At 39.1% G+C, this 12,103-nt stretch overlaps 1 protein-coding gene across 6 annotated transcripts in view; it reads right to left on the reverse strand.

Annotated features, from left to right (window-relative positions):
* The window catches only part of PTBP3 (polypyrimidine tract binding protein 3), a 121,308-nt gene extending 109,590 nt beyond the window's left edge, over positions 1–11,718 (reverse strand). For 2 of the 6 annotated variants that reach the window (XM_086683709.1, XM_086683707.1), the window contains exon 1: positions 11,578–11,718. The gene's annotated coding sequence lies outside the window, so the exon portion shown is untranslated. Of the gene's footprint in view, positions 1–10,847; positions 11,005–11,163; positions 11,546–11,577 lie in introns of those variants that run through there. The other 4 variants (XM_086683713.1, XM_086683711.1, XM_086683710.1 and 1 more) reach the window with 4 other exon arrangements.
* Positions 11,719–12,103: the final 385 nt, after the last annotated feature.

Here is a 12,103-nt window from a genome sequence, read left to right on the forward strand (position 1 = left end):
CTTAATAATAAAGAGTAAAAGTGATGAAACAGAAAAGTCAACCAAGAGAAAATAAATGAAACCAAAAATTGCCTTTTAAAAAGGATCATTAATATTGAAAACCTCTAGCTATACCAATCAGAAAAAAACAAAAAACAAAACCCACCATGAATTATCAACATCAGAACTGAAAAGATGGAAATCATTACAGATCCTAGGGATTAACAACATAAGGAGCTCCAACGTGACAAATTCCTTGAAAGGTCTAAATCCAACACCCATTCATTTTAACAAAAAACAATGAATAGAAAAATTTGTTCAACATGATAAGAAAGACATCTAAGAAAAACCTACAGGTAACAAAGACAGACTACTTACCTTTATGAGCAGGATGTTGTCACCTCTACTTAGCATTATATTGGAGGTTTTAATTTTGGATTAAGGCAAGAAAAAAAAATCATCCAGATTCGAATTTAAAAAATAAAACTCGGGGCGCCTGGGTGGCGCAGTCGGTTAAGCGTCCGACTTCAGCCAGGTCACGATCTCGCGGTCCGTGAGTTCAAGCCCCGCGTCAGGCTCTGGGCTGATGGCTCAGAGCCTGGAGCCTGTTTCCAATTCTGTGTCTCCCTCTCTCTCTGCCCCTCCCCCGTTCATGCTCTGTCTCTCTCTGTCCCAAAAATAAATAAACGTTGAAAAAAAAAATTCAAAAAAAAATAAAATAAAATAAAACTCTAGTCACAGATGACATCATGGTCATGTACAAAAAAAAAAAAAAAAAGATCCTAAGCAGTTAAAAAAATACAGTAACAGCAATGCCATAAGTTACAAAGTAAATGTGCAAAGAAGTATTTCTATATATTGAAGAGAAAATATAATTTACCATACAAAAAAAAATGGGATACATTTAAAACATACATATAAACTTGTACACTGAAAACTACAAAACAGCACTAAAAGAAATTAGAGAAGACCAAAAAAAATTGAGATACTCTATTCCACAGGTAACAAGACTCAGTATGGTTGAAACATCAATGTCTCCCTAATTGATCTAGATAGTCTGTGCAATCCCAGTAATCCCAGTTTCTAAATAGAAACTGACGAGCAGATTGTAAAATTTTTAAGAAAAGTGCAAATGATTTAGTATAGCTAAAACAATACTGATAAAGAAGAACAATGTTGGGAGGACCTAACACTACTTGAATTTAAGACACTATAAATCTACTGTTATCAAGACAGTGTGACATTAACACAGTAATAGATAATGGTTAAGAATTCAGTGTGTAGAAATAGACACACTCACAAATGGTGAACTAATTTTCAAATAATGGTACCAATACAATTCATCATGGAAAGGAAAATCTTTTCATCAAATGTGTCAAACTCATTATATAACCATATGGAAACAAGTGAATCTCCATCTCTACCACACACCACACACAAAAACAAGTCTGAGATTCATCTCAAACCTAACCTTTCTTAAAAGTTCAAACTACAGGCTTAAAGCAAATAAATAGAATATTTTTATATCCTTGGGATAAGCAGATTTCTTAGACAAGACATAGCCATAAACAAAAAATGCAAAAGAAATTTATCAAAATTAAATTCTATTTATCAAGATACCATTAAAAAATGAATAGGCAAGCCACAAGGCTAGGAGAAAATATTCACAGTACATATATCTGAAAATGGACTTACACCTAGAATATACAGAAAACCCTTATAACCGTATTTCAAATAGAGTTCAAATAAAGAAAAAAAAATATTGACGATCTTGGGGGAAAAAAACACAGGGGGAAAAATACCTTCCATATAGAGAAATACAGATAAGAATTACAAGGTTTCTTTCTCATCAGAAACCCTGCACCCATTAAGAAAGTAGAATGAGGAGGAACCTGGGTGGCTCAGTCAGTTAAGCATCCGACTCTTGGTTTTGGCTCAGGTTATGATCTCACTATTTCATGGGTTTGAGTCCTGCATTGGGCTCTGCGCTGGCAGTGTAGAGCCTGCTTGGGATTGTCTCTCCCTCTCTTTCTGCCCCTTCCCCACTTACACACACACACACACACACACACACTCTCTCTCAAAATAAATAAACTGCATATAAAGGAAAGAAAGAAAGAAAGAAAGAAAGAAAGAAAGAAAGAAAGAAAGAAAGAAAGAAAGAAGGGAGGGAGGGAGGGAGGGAGGGAGGGAGGGAGGGAAGGAAGGAAGGAAGGAAGGAAGGAAGGAAGGAAGGAAGGAAGGAAGGAAGAAAGAGAGAGAGAGAGAGAGAGAAAGAGAGAGAACAAAACAAAACTGTAGGCCCCAAATGGCACCACTTACGACAAATCACCAAGTCTGGACTTAATACCTAACCTACTAGCAGTTTCAACCTCCCTCAGAATTGGAGTCTTAATTGGTCAGTCAGGAACTTTCTGATGAGCATCAATGAGGCCATCTGTCACAGGGCCCTCTCAATCCCTCAAAGGAAGATGGAGTAATCTACATAGTAAGACCCCTGTAAAAGAAGGTGACCTTGCCTGAACAATCCTTTCTTTTCTTTTGCTAATAGCTTGCCCCACCTTCCTTCCTATCAAAACCTATGTTGTACAACACCTTGAAGCTCCTCTCTACTTAGCTGGAATGCTGACTCATAAACCCCTTAGTAAATCCAATTAGATCTTCAAATTTACTTGGTTGATTTTAACAACAGAAAACAATTATGAACAAGATAGATGTTAATCCAACTAAATCATCCCTTAAAGTGTGCAGAGTCTATATATACCGATTAAAAGACTGTCAGAGTGGATTTGAAAAAAGACCTTACAGGGGCGCCTGGGTGGCTCAGTCAGTTAAGCGTCTGACTTCTGCTCAGGTCATGATCTCACGGTTTGGGAGTTCAAGCCCTGCACAGAGCCTTGCACTGACAGTGTGGAGCCTGCTTGGGATTCTTTCTCTCCCTCTCTCTTTCAAAATAAATAAACTGCTGCCCATGCTCTCTTTATCTCTCAAAATAAATAAGTAAACATAGATAGATAGATAGATAGATAGATAGATAGATAGATAGATAGATAGATAGGACGGGCATCTAGGTGGCTTATTCGGTTAAGCATCAGACTCTTGGTTTTGGCTCAGGTCACGTTCTCACAGTTCTAGCTGACAGGCTGACAGTGTGAAACCTGCTTGGGATTCTCTCTGCTCCTCCTGCATGCTCTCTCTCAAAATAAATAAATAAACCTAAAAAAAATAATAAATTAAGAAATATGTAAGACTTGGGGCGCCTGGGTGGCGCAGTCGGTTGAGCGTCCGACTTCAGCCAGGTCACGATCTCGCGGTCCGTGAGTTCGAGCCCCGCGTCGGGCTCTGGGCTGATGGCTCAGAGCCTGGAGCCTGTTTCCAATTCTGTGTCTCCCTCTCTCTCTGCCCCTCCCCCGTTCATGCTCTGTCTCTCTCTGTCCCAAAAATAAATAAACGTTGAAAAAAAAAAAAAAAAGAAATATGTAAGACTTAATGAACATTCACAAAAGATAAGTGAATGACTAATAAATACATGAAAGAGTAGAAAAGCATGAAAAGGTAAGCACCACCATCAGTCGTGAGGTCAATGCAAATTAAAACTATAATGAGATACTGTCAGCCTTTCTGGTTATACCCACTAGAATGGGTAAGTGAAGACTGGCAATACCAACTGTAGACAAGGATGCAGGCAACCTAAACTCCATAATACAAAGCTAGTCCGAGTATAAAATGGTACAACATTTAACAAAACAGTTTGACAGTTTCTTACAAATTTAAATATATGCATATCTAATTCTATTCCTACATATGGTGTAGAATGAAGCATACATCTATCCAAAGACATACACAAATGCTTAAAGCAGCTTTATTCACAACAGTCCAAATCTGGAAAGAACCCAAATGTCTATCAACATGAGAACAGATTTTTAAATATTGTAATACATTCACAAAGGAATACTCTCAGAAATAAAAAATAATGAACTACTGATACATGCAACATGGTTGAATCTAAAACTCATTTTGCTGAGTAAAAGAAGCCAGACATCAAAGAGCTTTTACTGTATATATGACATATAAATATTTTATTCCATTTATACAAAGTTCATAAACAGAAAAATTAATAGACATCAGAACAGTTGCCTAAACTGACTCTGAAAAAAGGCAACAAAACAATTTGGAATGATGTTCTATGGCCTTGACTGGGGAGTAGGAAACATAGGTGGATACATTTCTCAGAATTTATTGCACTGTACCCTTGAAAACTGTGCATTTCACTCTATGCAAATTACAGTCCGATTTAATTAAAAAAAAAAAAAAATCCAGTAAAGGCCTTCTTTATTTTGTATAGCTCAAGCACTGCAGCAGGCAAGCTTTTTCTGAAAAGGGCCAAAAAGTAAATATTCTAAGCTTTGTGGTCATATGATCTCTGCTACCACTATTCAACTCTATCCATCTATCATGAAAATCACCAGACAATATGGAATTAGCATGGCTGTGTTCCAACAAAACTATTTACCAAACAGGTGGCAAGCTGGATATGGTCCACAGTCTGTACTTTGCTAAGCTCTGGTCAAGCAAAAAAAAAAAAAAAAAAACCCAATCTTCAAAATCAATTTAAATATGTTATATTGTTCTTCCCTTTATACTAACAGGCATGATAATTATCAGAAACCAATTAATAGTCTTTCCTAAACATGAGTTTTTCTATATGCATCTAATGAATTAAAATAGGAAGACAACGGGGGTCTGGGTGGCTCAGTCTCTTAAGCATTTGACTCTTGATTTTGGCTTAGGGTTCGAGATTTTGAGCCCCACGACAGGCTCTACACTGGCAGTGTGGCATCTGCTTGGGATTCTCTCTCCTTCTCCCTCAAAAATAAATAAATAAACTTTAATAAAATAAAATAGGAAGACAACCCAGAAAACATATAAAAAAATCATCATTAAAAAAAATCATTTGTGGGGCGCCTGGGTGGCTCAGTTGGTTATGTGCCCGACTTAGGCTCAGGTCATGATCTCGCAGTTTGTGAGTTCAAGCCCTACACAGGGCTCTGTGCTGACAGTTCAGAGCCTGGAGCCTGCTTCAGACTGTGTGTCTCCCTCTCTCTCTGCCCTTCCTTCACGCATGCACACGGACTCTCTCTCAGAAATATTTTTAAAAAAAAAAAATTTTTTTTTATTTAAAAAAAAATTTTTTTAATCAATCATTTGTTTTAATAGCTACTACAGCATTTTGAAAACATAACTACAAATACGGGAAATATTTGAGTTTCAGATAAACCAACTAGTAAATAAAGTGTAAGCTGGAAATTTTTTTTAAATTTATTTATTTATTTTGAGAGAGAAACAGAAAAGGAGGAGGAGCAGAGAGAGACGTTGAGAGAATTCCAAGCAGGCTCTGCATGGTCAGCAAGGAGCCCGACATTGGGCTCAAACTCATGCATCATGAGGTCATGACCTATAAGCTGGAAATTTTAAATACACTTAGGTACATACACAAAAAGCTATGTTACCCACAATGCAGACAGTTTGGTTTATCTGGTATAATGAAGTTCTTTTTTTTTTTCTTTTTATTTATGTAAGTAATGTATGCACCCAATGTGGGCCTCGAACTCATGACCCCAAGATCAAGAGTCACATGCTCTTCCAACTGGGCCAACCAGGCACCCAGTATAATAAAGTTCTTGAAACTTGTCCATTATCACTCATGGTCACCTAGTTGGTTCTTCATTCAAAAGAATTTAAAATAAAGGACAACACTGTTTCTTTTTTTTTTTTTTAATGTTTATTTTGAGAGAGAGAGCACACCAGCAAGCAGGGGTGAGGCAGAAAGAGAGAATCTCAAGACAGGCTCTGCAGTATCAGCACAGAGCCCAACTGGGGGCTTGATCTCATGACCCTGAAATCATGACCTGAGCTGAAATCCAGAGTCGGGCGCTTAACTGACTGAGCCATTCAGGTGCCCCCGCTTGTTTTTAAAAGCATATTAAAACGTGAAATAACATGAGACAATAAAACAAATACTTTGTGAGAAGTACCCAAAATTAATTTTCCTGCATAATTTAGGCAAGGCTCAAAAATTGATACGCTGTATCCAGGGTATACAACTACATAAGTAAATCTCAAACATGGTATGTCCCTAAACTGCTTGAAAATGTTTATCTGTATTCAAGAAAATTCCAATCTAAAAAATGGATCTAATTCTTTCTCACTACAGTAACACCTAATTGAGGAAACACCAGCAAAATCAGCAGGCTTGGGTTCCATTTTACGTTTGTCACCAAACTAGCTGCCCATTTTGCTATCATTCACTTATCAGGTATTTTTTGAGAGATTATGTGCCGGAAATTGGAAACACAGTAGTGAAGAAAATATCAAAATTTCCTGCCTTCATGACATAACATAGTCAATAACTTCATCTCTAAAAACAATTCCATTTTGTTTCTCTAAAATAAAAGATTTTTATATTGAGTATTTTTAATTCTTTAAAAATGAAATTCATATTATTTGTCTGAGTCTGGGAAAGCAACTTGTGGAGCATAACCTGAAATCCACTCTTGCCAGTGGCTGAAACTATTTGTTGTATCATCATATTCAGATAGCAAATAAAGGTAAGAAACTGATATTCTCAAAAGACTTATTTAAATTTGCTAATTTTGGTTTATACAATCTAGACAAATTATGAGCCTTATTAGCCTATTACCTGGTAACTAAATTCCTTGGATGGGATCCAAGAAAGAAGCAGAACAATCTTAGGAGAAATTCTCCATATAATGAGTAATTTTACAGACATTTCCAGTATGTAGGTCTATAAAAATATAGATTGACCAGTGAAACAACTAAATCAGCATATTGTTTCTTCGGAGTAGGATTTGACCTTTGTTTCCAAAGTGCTTGCTACTAAACAGGTAGTCAGAAATCCAAATCATGTATTCAAATCCAGTGGCTATGCCTAGTCTTTTTCTTTTATTTATCATCAAGATATATTTTTTCCCCACAATGAAACAGGCATAACAGTCCCTCAAGGATAATTTCTCAATTTCAAAATGGTAAGTTTTTTAAATGTCTCGCTTACTCATTTTTGCCAGATAAACCAGTATCACAAATTACATCTTGGATAAGACCATAACAATATTCAATTTAAAGATCCTTTCCCTCACAGGGACATACAGAGACACCAAAAGTGATTCTAGACATGAGCCTGCAATTTCTAATCTCCATGTCATTCTCTTTAGCGTCATTCTCAAAAGAGAAAATGACTTGAGTATCTGCGGTGAGAAAAAAAAAAAAAGACAACGACGATGAGAAGCATACCTAAGAGGTTCCTCCATTTATTTTCAATTCATAAAATATGTTTAAAGTTTGCCAAAGCAAGCTAATTCAACCCAACTTCAAAAGACAGTGTAAGCAGTAGTTCCCAATTATGTTAGTCTCAGAATCCTACTGTTAGTTTCATATGCTATTTGCTGTATTTGTGGATTTTTTTTTTTAAGTTTATTCATTTATTTTGAGAGAGTGAGCATGCAGGAAAGGAGCAGAGAGAGAGAGGGAGACACAGTCCCAAGCAGTCTCCATGCTGTCAGCACTGAGCCCGACATGAGGCTTGATCTAACGAACCAGGAGATCATGCATGACCTGAGTTGAAATCGAATCAGATGCTTACAAGACTGATCCACGTAGGTGCCCCTATGCTTATTTTTTAAGATGTTTCAAGAATATGAGCAGCACCACATAGAATAACTGCATATGTGGAAGTGCTGAAATTGCTAGCAAGAAGAGATGATGAAGAGAAGAAAGTGATTAAACAACTTTACATAAAACACATATAAACAGCAATTATTTATTTCTGTTTTCTACAGTAATCCAAACTATTAAGTGGCCTCTAGAACTAGATTCTCAACAGGTTTATCAAATATCAAATTGCTAAAGGAAACCTTAAAACATCCATTTATATTTAAAAACCTCATACTGATGAACATTGTTTACTTGATTTATAGTTTAGAATTCAATAAACGAGAAAACTGATTAAACTGATGTGACATTACTTAGAAGAATTATTACTGTCAAATACTAATTATCCAGCTCTCCTGCTGCTCACCTTCTAGACAGAACCCTTATTACTGGCAGCCAGTTATAATGGGGTGTGGGGTAAACGTCCAGCTTTAGAACCAGGAAGACATGGGTTTGAACTTTGGTGCACCACACCTTGAACCTATTTTACATCTCTAAAATGGGAATTTATTGATATCTACCTTGAAGAACTGTTATTAATTAGTGAAATACATGCAAAGCAAGCTGGCACATAGTAGGAATTAGAGAAACCTTAGCTGCTACTATTACTGTATTACTCATAAGCACATCCAAGAGAAGATATAAGAAAGAACATGACAGGGAAACACAGCCTAGGTTACATTTAACTGCTGAGCCAAAACAAAACAAAATCGAACACACTCACTCTGATAGTTCAAGGAAAACTATGGGCTAAACTTTTTGTTCACATTTTAGATATACAAGATAATACTGTAGTACCTCTTCATAAATATATAAAATCCAAAATCAGCTACAAATCCACTTATTTTGGAGCTAAATAAAAATGAAAGATTATTATCACACAGTACAACAGATAATTTTATGAACAGGTGAGATGATTTCACCATTGGAAAAAAAATGCTGAAACTAAGATTTAAAAAAGCTTATGAAAGGATAGTAAAAGAGTCCTACCTTTAAACCGACTGCTATAAGATCTGTAACAACACTGTATGGAAAAAGTAAAAAGAGAAAATGGAAAACAAAGTTAGAGAACAAGTTTTTAAAAGACAGAGATAATAAGATTAAAGAAAAAAGGAAAAGCACTATAATAATAAAAATTAATAAAAATAAGAATGTGATGAGTTATGAAATGTTAATACAAAGAAAAGTGATGGGTCAGTCTAGCAACAGCAGAGTATAAAAGCAAAGCTTTAACCACAACATAAGAAACAAATAGTAGATCAAATTCTTTTAGTATTCATTAAAGTATAGGTGTGTTTCAATAACATGAATATGTGTTTATCCATTTGCCTCTATTTAACAAATCCAAATCAAAACTTAAAAATCACCAAATTTCATTCTTTTAAATCACTGGTCTGAATTATCATGTTTAAAATTCTAAATGAAATAAAACCACTGAGTGGCTTTTACAGAAATAGAAGGTATCTTGCAAATTTGCATCTACCACCCAAAACAGCTCACCAAAATACAGCTAAGATAGTCTCTCAGAACTAAAATAAATGCAAACATCAAATTTCAGACATGAAAAATTTCAAAGATCTGCTTTAAAAAAAAAAAGCTCTACCACATCAAAACTGTGTTTAAGTATAAATTATCTCAGGAGGAAATGAACACATACACACACACAAAAGACAGTTGGAATTTGAGGAAGAACTAGAAAGATACAATGACTGGTGGTTTGTTGTTTCTTTTTTAACTATCCGAAATAATGAAAAAGGACCTTTTTCAGGCTGTGGGAAAATGCAAAAAGTTAATTAGCCTCTAGAAGCAAAAATTCAGTGTGTTCAAAACCACATCCCTTAACCCCAAGGTGTAGAAACTCTATAAAGTTCTCCCAAGCAAAAATCCATCTCTTCTAACCCCCAAGAAACCATCTTCAATTACAATTTACCTCCATATCTCCTAAAGCTCTAACTAAATTCAACATATTATTAAGAACCTTTACCGCTATTACTTAATAAAAGTAAACAAATTTATGAATCTGGCTTGCTCAATGATGCAAATTTACTTGTTTTAAACAACCATGTAGGTTAAAATTTTTTCCTTAGACTTGGTGAAAACTTGAAATTCATTTGTCTGAAATTTAAATGTGTCAAATAACTGTGCATAAAAATTAAGATTGTATCAGTCCTGAACTTACCTTCCAGGATCTGTCTTACTGCCTCACATATTTCAACGAATAAACAACTCATTCTTAGCTTTAATAACATATAAAGGGTGGAGAGTTATTAAACTATCCAAAAGAGTAAGTCTGCACTGCACAAAATGCAGAACTCCAGTCCTCTTTATAATCACTATAAATTTTCCAATACCAAAAGCTAGCCTGCGTCCACAGCTCAAGTCAAATCATCTAACGGACAACACACTACACACTGTGAGACACCAATTTCACAACCTCCCTAAACTGAAATACTGGCATAATTACACAAATAATTAAAACAGCAAAATTATGCACCCATATAAAGTGTAACTGAATAAGGTGATGTGCAGTGAGTTTTCAACAATGCTCTCAGAAAAGTTTCAATTAAACAATAAAAGTAGCTTCAATTAAATTAAAACAAAATAAAGAACATCACAACCATGAATGAAATCTAAAATCGCACTTTGTCTAAAGTCAGTAGCAGTATGCAATTAGCATTCAAATGAGTTAATCCAAATATTCCATACACTTCATACTGTGAAAATACATAAATGAAGTCTAACGAAGACAAAAATTGTTGGAAGATTCCATTGTCTTTACACAGTATGGCAACAATCATCAACTATATGGTAACATGCACAAGGCTTTTACTGTTTAAGCAAGTTTCATATATTCTACAACCAAGGGGTTTGCAGATATCTTGTCCTCAAAAGCAAGTAAAAGGCCACACAAAACCTCAAATACATAATAGGAATAAGTAAGAGGATTTGCAAGCTCTAATAGAGTTGGAGATATTTTAAAAATCTTGATGTACATATGTAACAATAATTAATCTATGAAGATCTTAATCCAGTCGTTTCCTTAAACATTAAATTATCTGTCATGTCCCACGCCAAATCCCTGGGTCCTCAGACAAATATTTATAACGGCGATTCCAAATCTTTTTATTTTGGTCACGGACCTCATTAACTTTTAAAGAGCTCCTCGAAAATTGAAGAAATTCACGGGGCTTCTTTTGGGGGGTTGTGAGGGAGAGCGTCCACGGTCACCAAGTCCAGACGCCCGGTATACAGATATCGTTGGCACAGCTCACAGCCCAAGTCGGGAGACCTCCTCCGGTACCCCCCCGCCTCCCCGCACGTCTACATCCGCGGGGGGCACTGGCCTCGGGACCAGGTCGCCGCCCAGACGTGCACCGACGCGTGCACTCGCCATCCGCCTCTCCGCGGCCGCTCGCCTCCCCGCCAGGGGAAGCTCCGGCGCTCGCCCCACCTCACCGGTAAACAGCAACTCCCCAAGCGGGAGGACGCCCGCCCCGAGCGCCGCCTCCGCCTCCCCCAGCGCCGCGCACCATTTTCTGAGAGGAAGTGTCGGCAGGCCGGGCCGGGCTCTCCGGACTCTTCGCGCGGAGGGCGGACCCCGGCACCCGGCGGCTGCACCCGGCTTTCCTCCGCTTCCGGGTGTGAGGATGGGAAGGGGCGGACATTACAGGGGCGCCCCGTGGGGGAAAGAGAGGCGGCGGCGGACCGCCCCTCCACGATTTCGGGCCGCGCGGAAGCCCCGCCGTCGGGCTCGGCCGGGGCAGCTCCTCCGGTCGCCAACGCCGCGCCAGGCTCCCCGGCCGCGGCGCGTCCGGCCGAGAGCCGAAAGGAAGCGGGGCAAGCGCATTCGATGAGCCACCGAGTACTTACCCATCCATGGCCCAGACTGAGGAGCGCACGGTGCGGGGACTGACGGGCTCACCGCGAGCGGAGGGCGGAGGCGGCGGCAGCTGGGCGGCTCCGGGGACTGGCAAGCGGCGCCTCTCCGGAGCCCCGCCGGGTGGGAGGTGGAAGGAGAGTGGGAAACAGGGGCGGAGACCAGGGACGCTCCCGCCACCGCCGCGCCCCCACCTCCCCCACCCCGCAAGCGCGTCCCCGCCTCGCCTCATCCCGCCCCTTAGCGTCGACGCCCTCCCTCCACCCCGCCTCCAGCCGGCCTCCGGCTCGGCTCCAGGGCGCCCTCTTCCTGCCGTTGCCCTAGGACTCCGCCTCCCGGCCTCTCATCCCAGCGCACGCGCGCGCCTCGCCCCTGCCTCCCTCCTGCGTTCACGGGAGCGCGCTCCTTGTGCTTCTCTCTTTGCAGTCCCGCCCGCCCACCCGCGGGCCCTGCCGGCCTTCCGGCTACTCTGCCTCGGGCTGCCTGGGTCCGACTCCGCTGTCTACCGGCGGGAAGAGC

This window comes from Puma concolor, chromosome D4 (genome assembly GCF_028749965.1).
Source record: "Puma concolor isolate L17-30 chromosome D4, mPumCon1.1.hap2, whole genome shotgun sequence".
NCBI classification, from domain to species: Eukaryota; Metazoa; Chordata; class Mammalia; order Carnivora; family Felidae; genus Puma; species Puma concolor.